Source organism: Amblyomma americanum, chromosome 7, assembly GCF_052857255.1.
Source record: "Amblyomma americanum isolate KBUSLIRL-KWMA chromosome 7, ASM5285725v1, whole genome shotgun sequence".
Taxonomy (NCBI): domain Eukaryota; kingdom Metazoa; phylum Arthropoda; class Arachnida; order Ixodida; family Ixodidae; genus Amblyomma; species Amblyomma americanum.
This window is the reverse complement of record NC_135503.1, coordinates 86,964,948-86,982,426: the sequence shown is the minus strand read 5'-3', so window position 1 is coordinate 86,982,426 and position 17,479 is coordinate 86,964,948. Positions and strand designations below refer to the sequence as shown.

At 46.1% G+C, this 17,479-nt stretch overlaps 1 non-coding gene across 1 annotated transcript; it reads left to right on the top strand.

The window, feature by feature from the left end:
• Positions 1-3,735: 3,735 nt before the first annotated feature.
• TRNAN-GUU (transfer RNA asparagine (anticodon GUU)) lies at positions 3,736-3,809 on the top strand. The gene has a single exon. It is a non-coding gene; the product is annotated as a tRNA-Asn (tRNA).
• Positions 3,810-17,479: the final 13,670 nt, after the last annotated feature.

Sequence of the window (17,479 nt, the reverse complement as noted above, 5' to 3'; positions counted from 1 at the left end):
ACTTCCGCTTTTCACATAATATGTCTACAGTGGTAAGAATCCTTGGAATACTTTTCTGTTGCTTCTTACATGTGCATACAAGGCGCGCAGAACAGTTGTAGGGCATTAATAAAAGAATGCTGTGTGTTCGTATGCTTTCAGTCGCAAAAACAGTACTAAATTCGGAGTCTTTCCGCATCGATTCCTTCCACGGTATGGTTGATCCCATAGGCAGCGAAAGGTCTTGACTCTACACTCTTCTAGCTCGCAGACAGGTGAACAGCATAAATGTAAATCAGCTAGCATTTTTTGAGGGTACATTGTTATGTCTTCTTACGTTTTTCCTAATTTTCGAATGGCTAATTCTGTAATTCTCAACAATATTTTTATAGGTTTTTTTTTATTTTCGGGCGCTTAAAATATGCAGCACAAATATTCCTTCACCCAACCTCAATCATAAATACATTTCTATGACATTCAGTTAATGTTCACTTAACGTGAATGATAGCATCCTATAGGCGCGTTGTATCCTGCAATGTCCAGGGCCAGCGCAAATAAACATGAATGAAGGAAAGAAACACATCGTCACCAAAGTTCTAATTACTTACCTTTCATCTGTGCACGTTTTTTGCAGTAGTACTAGGCGTTGCGATAACCAAAACCAATACGCCCAGGCTCTCTTCCTAAAATAAAGCAGATTGGCAGCAGTTCCTTGTTGGTTCCGCATACCAGAGGGAGAATTTGGCTTTTTCTTTGAAACGTTTTGTAGAGGTAAGATGTCCATGTCATTGTATATGGTTTATGCCCAGCACTAATCTAGGGCATTCACCCATGGTTGCCTGCAGTGAAATACCCAGCGCTATGGGTTAAACACTTGGGATCTGCGTTTATTTTCTACCTTGAAGCAGGAACCTGTTTTCAGTACTAAAATCTCAGTCAAAAAGACGGCAGCGAACGTGTTTCAATCTCGCACATTGCTCATTGCTCCCCCTTTGTGCACGGCAAGAAAGAGGACGGTGGGTATCTTACATTTCAGCTCATGCGACTGACATTCTGCAGTTTCAGCTTTCCTCGTAACTGCAAGCGGTACCCTCAACTTGGCAACCAAACTGTTTCACATCTCACAAATGAATTTTGGCTTCCAGAAACGTCGAACGCGTTCTTTTAGTCAACATTTCTCCAAGCAGACTACACCAGGGTTCCGTTTTACGCGGACATAAAAATGAAGCGCCAGTTCTTTCATCTCTCAACATCGCCCCAGCTCGTAGCTAACAGACGCCGTGAAACGACACTGGGGTAGGGAGAATAAATGGAGCGCCGGTGCTTTTCATTATTTGTTTCTCGTTTTCCTTTTGTCATTGGTCCTGTGCTCGTCGGTTGTCAGGAAGATGGATGCTTTCATTCTTTCTCCTGTCTAGGCAATTTGGAGATGACACTTCTTTTGCAGCAGTTTCAAGATTCTTCTGTAGCGATGCCTGCCTCTTCGCTTGGCGACACCCTATCAATCTTGATGGCACTGTTGCACATCAAGCGCTGCAGTAAAAGAAACACCCGTTGCCAGGATTCGAGCTCTGCGCCGAGTGGCGTAACGACGGCGGGGCAGTGCCTCACTAGCCGAATATCCTTTTTAACCCATTGTAGGCACAACTTTGTGTCCACCGATAATACCGTGAGGAACGGTTTCTTTTATTTTATTACTTCGAAGTGACATAGCACGCAAACCGAAATTGGTATTATCAACGGAAGTTCTTTCGAGGCATTTAGATATTTCTTAACTTCAGGAAGGCGAAAGCCGTTTGCGACTCATTGCATTGATTTGAATTTTAGCGGTGACGTCACGCTGCGCATGCGCAGTTGTTGCTTGGCGGCGGATCACACCACCCGCCACAGTGGGCAGTTTGCTCACAGTCCAGTTGGCAGGTTGTGATCACGTGACAAGGTCACTTGACCTAGTATGTGTAGCGCCCTCTCTTGGATGTCGCCGGGAACCCGGATAGCGTGCGCCACCCGGCGAAGAAAATAAGGACGGCACGTGGCCGTGGCTCGTGCAGCCACGACTCGCAGTGCTGCTCTGGTGTCGGTTCGCAGCAGCGGTCTTGTTCCTTCGCTCCTGAGGCGTTAAGCCTACAACTGGTGACCCGGACGTGATACGAACACGCAACCTTCTGATCTGAAGTCAACCTCTGGAGAGGCCTGTTGAGCTGTTGGTTGGTGTGGCGAGGCAGAGAGAGATGCCGAAAACCGCGACGCGCATGCCGCTGCAGAGCGCGCCTTGTCGTCAGGAGGGGGTGGCGACAACGAAGAGGATCCGCAGGACGAAGAACCAGCCGGACAGATGGGCCGCTCGATGTAAGGTACCTCAACCGGTAATAGCGCAGGAGGACCCACGGGAGTGTGTGAGGAGGCCTGGGCTGGAGCCGCTGTCGGACAGGTGCTTGTAACCGTACTTGCGTCCTTTGTCAAAACTATGAGGTGCACTGCTGGCAGCAGGATGGCGGAGTGGAGCGCCGTACAAACGGAAAAAAGCATCCTTCAAGCCATCGAACAGGTGGTCATCCGGAGGCGGAACGTCGAGCTAGTCGAAGACGTTGGCGGGCAGCTTCCACTTGACAAGGAGGAACCGCCAAAGCTAAGACGACACGCCGTTCTCGCGTAGCTGGGCCTTCAGTTCCGCGAACCAAGCAATGGGGCTGTGCGGGCAGAATGGCCACAGCTGTACTCGGGACAGGTCCTGGGGCGAGATCGAGCGTCTCTCATCTTGCGGTAGGTTTATGGCGAGGCAGGAACTCGAAGGTGCAACTACGGTGCTCCGGTTGGGTGGGCGTTCGGGCTGTCCGAGGCCGAAGAGGAGACACCAGCGGAGCGGCCGTGGCAGCGTCCGGCCCTGGCCAAGGTCCCGAGCGTTCCAACCAGCGCGTGCTGGGAACACTTCGTCTTTTCCGGTATCAGGCGCACTGCCAGCCGCGCGGGCCGCTACAGATGTAACGGACGGACACGGTCATATAACCTAGGATGTAACGAACGAAGACCGCGAGGTCACGTGACCGGACGGACGGTCCCAACGAGTATGAGCCATTAAAAGCTTTCGCGCTAAAAGGATACCAATAATTGTTTTCCAAATTCTCGTCAGAACGTTTCGTTCAGGCTGTCATATCTGTGGCAACAGAAAGCTTTTTCCTGTCCACTATGTCCACAATATTTTGTTTTCATCACAATCCCTTCCCTTACGGCGCGGTTCAGGTGTCCAACGATATATGAGACAGATACTGCGCCATTTCCTTTCCCCCAATACCAATTATTATTATCGGTTTTACAAGTGTCCCTGTGATACGTGTCAAAACGTTTTCTCTTAAAACTGCGCGCAAAACATGTATTCGTGCTTAATACAACTAAACAAGCTGTTTTAGACAAACTCCGCGTTGGTGAAACTTCGCTTTGAAGAAACTCCGCGCAGGAGAAACTCCCTGTTGGAGAAACTCCGCGCTGGAGATCGCCGACCGAAATCCACCGCAGAGTATCATCAGTACAGTCTTGGGCCCGAAAGCAAAGGAACAAAATATATCTGTGAAATATTCTTTGCTATCACACCAAATTTGCTAACGTTGAAACATTGGCGTCGCACACGCGTAACCGAGCTCTGTTACTCTGCTTCTTCTGCCATTTTACGCATCCCCACTTCCTTCAGTTCGATAATGAATCGTGACCTAATAGCCCAGCACACTACACTTGAGTCGAGCTGTGCTTTCGTGCTACTCAGCCTCCGTGGCGCAATCGGCTAGCGCGTTCGGCTGTTAACCGGAAGGTTGGAGGTTCGAGCCCTCCCGGAGGCGATCTTGTATTTTTGTTTTCATGACCTAAAATAACCCGAGCACGAAACTTAGGGTGGACGCTGCTCGACGACTGGCATCACTTTTTGCCTTCAGTCGACGACAGCAAGAGCGGCGCACAAAGGCGGAACTGGCTCAAGTCGACACCGATGGAGATCTAGCCCAGAACTTCGACAGCATACCCTGCCTCTAAAAGGGTGTGAGCTAAAGGACAACTTACTCCCATATAGGTTTATATGTTGGACGATATCAAGGAGAGGGACCAGACTTGACCGGCAGATATAAACTGGTAGTAGTGGTGGTACTCCGCGCTGGAGAAACTCCACGATAAAGAAACTCCGCGCTGGAGAAACTCCGTGTTGGAGAAGTTCTGTGTTGAAGAAACTCCGCGTCTGTAGTTTACTCCTGATCACTGGAGTCTGTTAATGAATGTAGTAATTGTATTTCCGATACACTGATGTCGCTGTGATATCGCTACGCTAAATGTGATTACAGTGCGGGGCCAACAATTAAGGCGTTGGCAACATAAAATAGGAAAATAAAAATAAATGACAGAGAAAAGAGGGAGAGCACGAGATATGACCGGACACCGAACGGCAGAAAACTGGTAAGGTACAGTGCCATGGAAACGGCCCAAAGAACATGACACACAGATGTTGCTCGTCTCCTCACTTCGGATGCCAGACACCACAGGAGTGCTTCAGGAAAACGAGCAACCGGGTTTGGAAATCCGCTGAAAATCTAGGAATAAACTAGCTCCATGGGTGGTTATAGCGTGACTATGTGTACTTTGGCCATCTTCATTCGTATCCGTACCAGCATACTACCTTCAATTGTAGGCTGCATAATTAAGGCTCTTGATATCGCATGAATAATAAAGGATAACCGATGTGATCCTCAAGTGCGGGCGCCGAATTCAGAGTATGTTACTCGATGCTGAGCCGCCGGAAATGACGCACAAAAGTGTGGGTCAATTATACTCCATAATAACAAACAGCTTTCGTCATTTCTTGCAAATACCTAAAGCCCATTCTTTTCGGGTATACCCCGATTTTACCCATGTCTAATCTCCGCGTTGGTTTCGTAAGAATAGCATTTAAACCAATTTCTATCCTCAACGACGCAACAGAGATCACGTATTGTGCCAGCCCGAAACCTTGTGACCAGCGCACAGAAACTAGCGGATATCAGAAACCCATTCTGGAGTGGAAATTTTCTGTTAATAACTTATGGCTTTAAGCAATATTTAAGGCTTGTGAACTACAGCAGCGCTTCACCTACTGATTTGTTCAAAAACTTGTATTAACGAGCGCCCGAAAGACAATTATTAACCGCAGGAATACGGTGATAATTATACCAATCACTGTTTATGTTAACGAGGCTCTACTCCTACTCTCTAGTGTGTTTGAAAAGGCTCCAGTGTTGTTGAAAAAAAAGGTTTTCGCAGTGTTCAAGAGCATTAAATGGAGGCAATTCAGGCCCATAGCAATGATAGTCTACGCGTGGAAATAACTACAGTGTACGAGAAAAAACCGTCTCATTTTGCCAGCACTCATCTCGCGTAAGCATGTGATTAAAGAAACAATAATTACAAGTTAAGTATCCATAACTTGCACTTCTAAAGAACAAACGTACTCTAATCGTTTTTCACTGAGAAAAACGCCCCAAAGTGATTTATTAACTTTTGTTACAAACCCTATTTGCTGCTAATTTCGTCATATAGAACCTGACAACGCCCAATGCAGGGCAAAGGCCTCTCAAATGTCTCTCCCATGTCTCTCCAATTAACCCTCTCTTTTCCCAACTGCAGTCACCGTATCGCTGCAAACGTCTTCATCTCATCCACTCACCTAACTTTCTGCAGCCCCTGCTACGCTTGCCTTCTCATGGAATCCATTTCGTTACCCTTAAGGACCCGCGGCTATCTTGCCTTCTCATTACATGCTCTGCCGAAGGCCATTCATTTTTTAGCTTAATTTCGACAAGGATGTCATTTAGCCGCGTTTGTTCTCTCACCCACTCTGCCCGCTTCTGATCTGTTAAAGTTACGCCTATCATTTTTCTTTCCATAGCTCGCAGCGTCACCCTTAACTTCAGCTCTTATTGTCAGCCTCCACGTTTCTTCCCTATAGCTGAGTACCGATAATATATAGCTGTTGTGTGTTTCTCTCCTGAGGAACACTGGTAAGCTGCCATTCATGATCTGAAAGACACTGCCATATGCGCCCTCCACCCCATTCTTATTCTTCTAATTATTTCCCTCTCACAATCCGTCTCAGCGGTCTCTACCTGGCTCATGTAGACATATTTCTTTACCACCTCAAGCACCTCGCTACCAATTGTGAACTGCTGTTCCCTTGCTAGACTGTTGAACAATACTTTTTTTCTGCATGTTAATTTTTAGACCCACCGTTCTCCTCTACCTAACTCAATGGTCATGCTTTGCTGCTCACCTCCTGAGTGACTTAGAAAGGGAATGTCATCAGTGAATCTCAAACGATTTAAGTATTCTACGTTAACTGTTATCCCCAACAGTCCCCAATCCAGGCCTCGGAATACGTCCCGTAAAGAGGCGGTGAATATCACTGGCGAGATTGTGCCGCCCTGCCTGACACCTTTTTTATTGGAATTTTAATGCTAATATAGTGGAGGACAATGGTAGCTGTGCAGTCTTTCGAGATATCTTCCAGTATTTTTACATAAGGCTATTGTACACCCTGGTTCCGCAATGCCTGCATAACTGCTGAGGTTTCCCCTGAGTCAAACGCTTTCTCGTAATCAATGAAGGATATATATAGGAGTACGTTATATTCTAGGCATTTCTGGATCATCCGATTGTTAGTGTGAATCTGGTCTATTGTCGAGTATAATCATGAAAGCCTGCCTGATCATTTGGTTGATTGGAGGCTTTGTCCTGTCTCTATTTGCGATTACCTTAGTAACTACCTTGTAGGCAACGGACAGTAAGCTGATGGGTCTGTAATTTTTCAAGTCCTTGACGTCTCCTTTCTAAACAATAAACAAAATGTCAGCGTTCTTCCAAGCATTTGGTACTCTCCAGGTGATGAGACATTTAATATACAGGGTGGCTATTTTTTCTACCACAATCTCCTCTCCGTCTTTCAAGAGATCTGCTAATACCTGATCCTCACCAGCAGCTTTCCCCCTTTGAATTGCTCCTAGAGCTTCTCTTACTTTCTTTTTCTTCACTGGCGTAAGGTCCATTGCTGCGCCCTACTGTCTCTCTCATTAACGTCCTGATTTGCATTCGCTTCTCTATAGATTTGTGTAGACCTCTTTGGATACTTTAACTCTCTTATCCATATTGCGAATCACATTTCCCGCTTTGTCTCCCAGCGCATACATCTGGTTTTTACCTCCGCCTGGTTTCGTCTTCACTGCATTAGGCTACCGCCGTTATTTAGAGCATGCTCGATTCTCTGCATATAAATCTTCCTTATGTTGGCTACCTTGCGCTTATTTATTAACATCGATAGTTCTGCTAGTTCTATCCTGTCTGTAGGGTTAGACGCCCTCATGCTTTGGCGTTTCTTTATCAGATCTTTCGTCTCCTGAGATAGCTTGCCGATATCCTGTCGAGCCGTCCTACCGCCTACTTCTACTGCGCACTCCGTAATTATAGCTGTCAGATTATCGTTCATTGTATTAAAATTGATATCGTCTTCCTCAGTTAAAATTAAATATCTGTTCTGCAGCGATATCATGAATTCTTCTACTTTCCCTCTTACCGGTAACCCTTTAATGAATTTCCACTTTTCTTCTTCCTTCCACTCCTTCTTGAAGTCTAAACTGATTCGAGACCTCACCATTGTGTTGTCGCTACAATGCTCCTTTCCAATCACCACCACATCCAGCACGACGCCCGGTTGAGCCCATAGTATAAAGTCTATTTCATTTTTAATCTCACCACTGGGGATATTCCACATCCACTTCCTGTTCTCTCTTTTACGGAAGAAGGTATTTATGATCAATAGATTATTTCCATCTGCGAACTCTACTAATAACTCCCCCCCCCCCTGCTATTCCTGGAGCATATGCCATAGTCGCCTACCGTCTGGACCCCGGCCTGCTTCTTGCCAACTTTCACTTTGAAGTAGCAAACCAGTACAGTGTACAGTCCGCGTCACCCTTGTGTAGAGCACTCAAGAAGTCCGTACCTGGTAACAAAACTAAAATTAAAGAGCAGCCCTGATTTCTGGAATTAAGTGCTCGTATCTACTTTATTTGCGAGTCTATCTGGCACTACTTCCGCGCAAGTGTTGCCTTTGTACCCTGGGAGCTGCAACTAGATCTGGATTTGTTTGCAGGGAAGTGCACCGCCTGAGCGCTCTACACAAGAGTGATGCAGACTGCACTGTGATTTTATTATGTTTATTGTCGATTCGAAGTCTTTGTAGGAGCGTTCACTGATCCGGTAATCATGGCTTGATGTAGTCGTGTAGGCCTGCGCCACCTTCGGCTTGTACCTCCTACTGAGCCTAACTATACGATGGGTGACACGTTCTCGTTTATATTAAACTCCTCATGTTGCCAGCTATATCCCGATTAATGAGGAATCCCACACCTAGTTCTCGTCTATCCGATAATCCACGATAGCACAGTATGTGTCCGTCCTTTAGCACTATATGCGCCTCACCTATCCTCCTAACTTCACTAAGCCCTATGACATCCCATTTAATGCCAGCTAGTTCCTCGAACAGCACTGCTAGGCTAGCCTATCTGGAGAAGGTTCTAGCGTTAAATGTTGCTAGGTTCAGATTACGATGGCGGCCTGTCCGGAGCCAGAGATTCTTAGCACCCTCCGCTGCGTAACAGGTCTGACCGCCGCCTGGTCAGTTGCTCCGCAGCCGCTGGGGATTGAGGGCCGAGGGTTAATTGGTTTTTTCATCGTTTTTTCCTCATTTAGACCTATAAAATGACACCTGAAAAAAATTGTGAAAAAAAAACTTGAAAAAAGGACCTACATAGACCATTATACTGATTAAATTTTTCACCCGATGTCTTTGCAGCGGAAGTTCGGAGGAAAAGCCGCACGCGTTGTCACACTAATTCAGAATTTGTCGAGAGTGTTGCGGCGTCACACATTGAGCTGTCTAATGGAAATGATTAAAAGTCATGAGCTAGTAGCATGATTGGAATGTCATTGCGTAAATACGGAGGCCTTATAAATACGTGCGCGGGAGGTAATTAAGATTAGGGTAATCAATTGTGAATCTAACCAATGGTATTTGGGTCAGGTAATCTACCCATAAGCTATCGATGCACGTTCGTTCGACTAGGTTAAATGGAGATTTTGTGTATTTTGTGGTGCTTTGCGTGGTATAGCATGCCTACTGATGCATGATAATGACTGTGTAATTATAAAGTACTAATTAAAAAGAAACTATCAAATAATAAATCATGGAGTCATTACCAACATATGACTTAATATATGACAACTATTAAGGGGTGACGACATAGTTTTTTGTTGCAGTATTACCCAAGATGTTGCTGTGTACTTAAAGATGAAGCAGGTCTATACGCGCACTTTTGGACTACTAATGATAATTTTAAGTTATCGGCTCTAAGCCCTTCCTCTTGGCAACGACGGCCATGGTGAAGCACCCTGAGTGACGCCATAAACCGACATCGCCAACGACTGCTGCAAAACTGCAGCGCGCACGGTCGGCCCGGAGCACATCGCGCGTACTCGAGTGTGGCCATGGCACTTTGTATTGAAGTCGCCGAGATCGGGCAGAAGGTAGAGAGACGCAGACTTTTGTTGCCTTTGTCCCTCTGTCGTGAGTTCCTCCCTTCACCCCTCCTTGACCTAGCTCAAAAAACGAACCCATTTCACTACGCGCATTGCGCAGTTCAGTCGTTCAATTGAGAGCAAGCGCTTGACCGCCGGTTTATGTCGTCATAAAAGTGTCCTCATAGACCACGAGCGAACAGTGTTGCCTGACTGCCACGCACCAGTGTTGCCTAGTCGAAATCAAGAGGAAGAAATGGGCTTGGGCGGGGCATGTACTGCGAACGCAAGATAAACTGTGGCCCTCTCACTGTAAATAGAAATAAAAGTTTTCCTCCTCCTCCTAAGGTTACCGGAGTGGGTTCCAAGAGAAACAGGGGGCGGCAGAACGTTAGGGGGGCGGATGACATTATGTTTGCGGGGATTCGGTGGCGCAGTTGGTGAGACATGGGACAGGCTTTTGCCCTGAGTGGGCGCACTCAGCCTGATGATGATGACGATGATGATGAAATTGCTCGCTGCACGAAATGAGCTCATATTCTGTCCACTTGTACCGAGATGCATAGCGAACAGAGAGAGAGAGAGAGACAAGGACGAAGCGGGAAGGCAGGGATGTTAACCAGAAGGGTGTTCTGCTTGGGTACCCTACACTGGGGAGGAGGGATGAAGGGAATGAAAGGGGAAAGAGAGAGGGGCGAGGGGCACGGCTGGTCCCTCAAGCCAGTCGCCCTCAAGCAGCAAAGAAGTGCCTTGCAGGCTTTGGGGGCAGTCGATCGCTCTCAATAAAAATCTGTCTGTCAACAAAAGTGAGTCTGAAAAAATAGTATTGTGACCCCTTTAACGCGGTCGCGTCTTTATATACCCTTAGGACGAAGCTTAAATGTCCACCTATATTTTTTCGGTCCTGTTCGGCGCACGGCGGACGGGCTTTTGCCTTACTTTGCCATTTTGAAAACAAGAAAGAAACCCAGATTTCTTAGTACCTTGAAGGAATAGAGAGGAAAGGGCGTTTTCGTAGTCCTAACTCAATTGCTTAACGTCGTTCAACCGATGATGAATGGATCTGAATACACGAAATTGGTGACTTTCAATTCGTGTTATGGCCATATTTTCGGGGCACCCATTAGATCCGTACTTAGTTTGAATAATCATGAAAGCAATACAAACACACACCCCCAATTTCGCTGCAAGCGAAGCCTGACAAAATTTGTCCGTCACTCATGAGACCTTTCTAAGTGTCAGCTGAGCACATTTTCATAACTACTACTCATTTCTCGATGGTCTCGTCTTCCACAACTCTGCCGCCTAGCAGCGCAGGACTAATTTATATTTATTAAAATGATGCAATTACAGTCCTGCTGTCCAAAAATTATTTTCGCAAACAAAACAAATGCTTTTCAAATTTTTTGATGTGTGAAGTAAACATATCGTTTGGCCACTGGCTATTTTCGTTTGCTAGAGCGGTTTCCCACATAGCGTTTTCTTTGCCTCAGTGTGGGAGTTCTCTCAAAAATAGATATATTTGAATTTAAATAAATAACAGCATAAAGCAACTTTTTAACTTCAACGCAAACAATGCTATAAAAATGTTTCTGACAACGCTGAAAAGTTACTGTCTCAAAAGTTAGACTCCCGAAATACTTTTAAAAATGCGGAAAGCATGAAATTTTTCTCTTGTTAAGCGCTTCGGTTTTGAACCAAAATGGTATCATTCGCTTTTTATCTTTTGCGGCACGACAGGGTACCTCAGTACCTGTCTACAAAAAGCTAGAAATATTTTCGTCTAGGAATGGTCACTGAATAATTATTCCCTAAAAATGCGGCGATTAAGGCGACTTCCTAAGACTTTGGAGCACGATACATAGAAAAAAAAATTTTCTTCATAAGAAAGGTTCGACACTTCCACGGATATTTGTCTTAACTGATATGAATTTTTTTAGCCATATCTAACATGTGAAGAATTTGGAGCGTCTCCTCACGCGCGGAATGACCCAAAGACGCCTGCCTTTTGCGCTGTCTCAGACCACATAAAAAAGGGAAAAATAAAGTGGTAAGTATACAGGGCAAACCTCGCGCTTTTGGGCACAGTTTGCTTTCACATCCACTATGCGTTCTGGAACTGATGCTCTGATTTCTCTCTGTTCCCAAGCCGATAAGTCTAGAATGATTGAACAGGAATTTCAATTGGAGCAGCGCTAACGCAGAACATTGGTGCGGTGCCCATTTTTAAGATGTAAAACCTAGCGCATGAGCAGGCGCTTCTCTACATTGCCGTGAATCTTTGCAGTGTTTGTTCCTTCTTCAAATCTGCCGCCACGCCACTTTATCGCTTTGTTTGCGACGCAGGACGCGACTATGTCTCGATTTATCGCACCCAGGTAGAGCTGATTCTACGTTGTTCCGGAATATTCTAGTAACTTTGCACGCTTTATCTCGAAAGTTCGCTATCAGCTTTAAATTGAGCACGGCCGACCGCGGCGGGCATTCTGTTCGACGACCGCCGAGCACGCTTGTCGCTTCGCCGCCGCCGAGTGATTCAGTCCATTTTGGGTGCAAGTCAGCCCAAATAAAGAGTTTTGTTTGGACACCATTTCCACAGCCTTTCTGCTCTCCGGAGTGTCGTGACAATATAATAACTTACAGTGCGCGCCACCAGAAATTACGGCAAGAAACTCGAGCCTGAAGCGAATTAAGTACGATACGTGACACTGCGCCACCAAAACTACAGTGCGAGATATCGTTTTAGAGCAGCTGCAATGCACAAGCGTTTTCTAACATAAAAATACAACGTTCATCTCATTCTCTCTTAGGCCGATATTGTCTCGTATCATTCTTGCCAGCTAATCGCCTTATGAGTTGTCAGGGACGATCAAACAATGAATGAGAAAGTAGGTACCACTGCTCCCTACAAACAGACAAGGTGTGAATTTTTTTGACATCTTTATTTTGGTTTGCATTACAAAACTTAGGAAGAGCAGGCAAAAGGGGCATCAACACCTGACGAAGGCCTACATACCCTGTAAAGAGGCTGTTTAGAAGATAAATATAAAAAGCGTGGCATGAATGTATAAAATAAACAATATGCAATAAAATATACAAGATACACAGTATGAAATGTGCACAAAAGTGCACAATGAAAAACAGGCCAAGTATAACACATATCTCTTGAAAATCAAATGTGCAGGTTATAACAGCATATTACTCTGCGAAGAAATAAAATACAAGGGGGGCTTTAACAAGGCGAAAAGTTGGGCTGGTTAATTGGTGCATGATCTTGTGGCTGGGGCAGCGCAGCACGAGTCAAAGAAGAGAGAGGGTCACAGCCGATTGACCACATCATTGACATCTTCAAAGAAGAACAAAAAAACTAGAAATAACGAGTGAACTCCCAGAAAACAACATCCTGCGATTTCTTGACGCCTGACGGTAACCTTTCTAGGCGCTCACATATGCTGGCGGTACGGACCACAAAGCATGAAGGGTCTGCTCCCCTACACATCTGCGCACTCCAAGATCATCAAGCGGGAATAGCAAAAGCGGCAATGAGAGCCGCATTGACGAGATTCGGTCATCATGAAGTTCAAGGCAGTTTTGATGCCCAGAACCGTCGGCTGAAAGCTATTACCCTACGATACAGCTATGCAGTGTCGTAGAAGGGATGTATATATTCGACGAACGTCCATTAAAAATCTGGTTGTTAGTCAGCGTCGTGTCCCACCTCTCTCTGTTTCGTGCTGCGCTGCTCCTGCCACAAGATACAAAGAGGGGATACTTATATGAATACAAGGCATATGCCAAAGGTCAAACGCCTGGACAAAATAGTCTTGAGAAAGGAAATATTTGTTGGAAAGTGCGGGTGAAGCGTTGGCCTTAAGTTTCTAGAATTAAGCTTACCATGCCACAACCACATCAGAAGAAAGGAAGCCGTACGCAGTCATCCCTTACATTCATTGCATTTCCCACAGCATCGAAAAGGTAGGCGCAATAGCTAGCGCAAAAGTGCTCTGGTCAGCACCCAACAAGTTAAGAAGCCTGTGCGTCAAAGTCAACCGTGAGAAAAGAAAAAATCAATGCAAGAAAAGGCCCCGCAGAGATCATGTGAATAGTGTGCAAAGCGTGGTTCATGAAATACATCTGTCATGCGGACGCATCTAGATTGGTCAAACAGGGCGCTGTTTGAATGAACGGCTTCAAGAGCACGAAAGATCCCTAAAGAGCGCCATCAGCAGTGAATTAGCAAAACATTGTAGAGAGCATGAATGTGCTCCGCAGCTTAGCAGCACAATGATCACCACGTCATATTTTAATCAACGGACCAGGGAGATTGAAGAAGCCTTCAACATCCGACAAAAGAGCGACGTATGCGTCAGCATACCTTCAATAGGGCTTCCTGACAGTGAAATTGATTATCTGCGTGCGTTTCCTTAAACTTTCACCACGTGTACATCTTACGTGTGTTTCATGCCTTTCTCGTTTCCTTCTTGTACGAGCGAGATGTATATATTCGACGAACGTGCAATAAAAATCTGGTAGTTAGCCAGCGTCGGGTCCGCCTCTCTCTTCTTTGCCTAGTGCTGCGCTGCTCCCGCCACAAGATACATAAAGGGGATGCCTATATGAATACAAGGCATCAAAGGGACAAACGCCTGGACAAAATAGTCTTGAGAAAGGAAATATTTGTGGGAAAGTGTGGGTGAAGAGTTGGGCTTAGGTTTATAAAAGTAAGCTTACGATATGCGTTTTAAATTACCGCTAGCTACAGGGCTAAATCGGAGATTTATGGGCAGGTATGTAACAAGCTAGGTATGAGGTATGTCAGTCTCTCTAAGCCGCAGTTGGTTCGAAAATTAGGGATGTTGTATATCATGTTGCTTACACTATAACTAGGGTATGCTAAAAAAGTTTCTTCAAACTTTTGTCTGTTTATATAATGAGTATGTATTGCCTTATTGCCGGAGACCAAGCGCTGCAATGCCATAGGTATCCAAGTTGCAGAATTCTTCTTTAGTAAATAACAGGGAAGGCCTGGCCATCTCGTCGCCGATTTGCTTCCAAGACAAGAGCACCTCTTGTCTCCCTGTCTCCGCACCACCGGATCTTCGCTTGCGGCAATCTCTTTTGCCACACTGTACGTTCAGCAAGCAAGCCAGTTTATGTCCACCCTCTTCAAAGCCTAGAATGTGCGGTGCTCACCGACATAGAGTGCGCTGGTTGAACATAAAGCCGCCGTTACTCTAAGGCCGGCGCGAACAAAAGAAAAGGGGCATTCGTGGAACCGCGGAGACAGAGGCATGGATTGGCCTGCTTGGGCGGATTGATGGGGAAAGGAGAGAGGAGGTGAAGGACAGCCAGTAGAGCTGAGCCAGCCTCACAGGGAAGAGAGAAATGCCATCGTGGCTTTGTGGAGCGGACGACGGAGAGTCTACCGCCCATAAACCTAGTACTACTTACGCTGCCGCTGCGAAAGAACATTCTGAGGTAGCGCCAGTGTTGAGCTAACACTTTTATTAGCTCTGAGGTGACCTGCCCCCTTTAGAAACAAGAATGCCTTGTGCGATTATCGCGCAGCAGTAAGGACGGTGCGGGGAAAAAAGCGAATTGAAACAACTCCAGTAGCGCGCTTCTGGACTGGAAGTAATAGGGAAGTGAAATGAACACGGGACTCAGCTCGTAAGGACCAAGTGAACATCCACCTTCGCTGGAACGGAACTTTAGTACGGTAGCAATCTTGATGGCTTAAAAATTATAAGGGTAACGTTAAGAGACCAGAAGCGGGCATAGTGGGTGAGGGAACAAACGCGGGTTAATGACATCCTAGTCGAAATGAAGAGTAAGAAATGGGCTTGGGCAGGGCATGTAATGCGAACGCAAGATAGCCACTGGTCCTTAAGTGTAACGGAGTGGATTCCAAGAGAGGGCAAGCGTAGCAGAGGGTGGTAGAAGGTTAGGTGGGCGGATGAGATTAGGAAGTTTGCAGGCATAGGGTGGACGCAGCTGGTAAAGGACCGGGAGGGTTTTTTGGAGAGACATGGAAGCGGCCTTTGCCCTGCAGTGGGTTTAGTCAGGCCGATTGGTGATGATGATGATGGTGATGATGTTATTATTATACAGAGAAGCCAGGAAGGTGGCATTTTTTTTCTTTTTTTCCTGTCAGCGCACCTCCTTCTCTCCCACGCCCTCTGTCGCAGTCCTCATGCCTGTACAGAAGCTTTTCCGAGTTCAAGTTTGCCATTTTACTACACTCCCAACTCCAAATCCCTACTACCCTCCCCGGTGCTTCATCCTCCAAGCTAAACGCCTATTTAACCCACGCCAATGATAACCCCACTTGCATGGACGAAGACAAGCCATCTAGTCGAGACATTCGAGTAAGCCTCCCCACGGCCCTTGTCGCTGTGTGCTTTTTCGTTAACCAGAGCTACCAGATTATACATATAACTTCTTTAAAATCATGGCCGTTTGGGAAGCCGCGGCTCAACTCAGATTTATACCGAGACAGCTGATAAGATAAACTGTACATGCGTAAGAACCATTCTTATCAATTGCGCCAGCTGCTATTGTAAAGTTGCCTGCCATGTTTAGCAATTCACGCCGCAACGGTCACTGCATAAGCGTTCGTCATGCGAACGGCCTTGTTGGTCTTTGCGCTGATTAGTACACACTGGCTTCGTGCTCTAGAGCACCTTGACTTAATGACGAACACATAGCGTAATGTTTACTTCGCTAGGTGATTGTGCACACTAAGCGCTGGGAACTGGCAACCGCAGAAAAAGAAACTACATTTTCTTCCCTGCGTTTTTATTTCTCCAATTAGTTTTCTAAGCTTTAGGCGCTAGGCTACTTACTTTCTTATACAAGCTTGCGTGGCGAGCTTCGTACCTAAGGCCCCAATTAGTGCCAACAGTAAATACCAGCGGGTTCGGCGCAGTGTTGGTGTTTGCCTTGCCTCCATCCTGCAGTGTGCCTTGCTGACTGGTTCGCTTTGTTTTATTACTGCGAAAGCCCTAATCCGATGCGTACCAACCCCGACCAAAATCGTCTGTTGTTCTGTTGTCTGTTCGCCTAGCAAAAGCGCTCCGTCCCGCGCCACTGTCCGCTCATCCTCGTCTTCCACGTAGCAAAAATCCGTGAATTCACACCGATTCGAATGTAGTAAGCATTCTCTGTAGTTTTGTGTTATGACGTCCTAATCATCAACAGCCTGACTATGCCTATTTCAAGACAAAGAACTCTCTCATGTCTCTCTAATTAACCTTGTCCTGTGCCAGCTGCGGCGCCTTATCACCGCGTACTTCTTAATCTGCTCCGCCGACCTATCCTTCTGCCGTCCCCTGCTACGCTTTCCTTGTCTTGGAATCCACTCCGTTACCCTCAAGGACCACCGCTTATATTACGTTCGCATTAAGTGCCCTGCCCAAAGTGATTTCTTCCTCTTGATTTCGACTAGGATGGCATTAACCCGCGTTTGTTCCCTCAGTCGCTCTGCCCGCTTCCAGTCTCTTAACGGTACACATATAATGTTTCTTTCCATGGCTCACTGCGTTGTCCTTAACTTCAGCTGAACACTTTTCGTTAGCCTCCACGTTTCTTCTCCGCAGGTGAGTACCATTAAGATACAGCTGGTGTGCACTTTTCTCTTGTGGGATATCGGCAAACCGGCAAACTGCCATTCATGATCTGGCAGAAAGTGACAAATGCGCTGCGCCAAATTCTTATTCTTCTAGTTGTTTCCCTCTGATGATCCGGGTCCGCTGTCACTACCTGCCCTAAGTAGAGGTATACCATTGCCACTTCCAGCATCTCGCTACCAATTATAAACTGCTGTTTATAATATTTTAGGTAGAAGTTTGCATTTCTTAGATTCTGAAAGCTATGCAGGGCACCGTGCAGTTCCGCTGTCTAAGCCCATTTATTAGTAGCT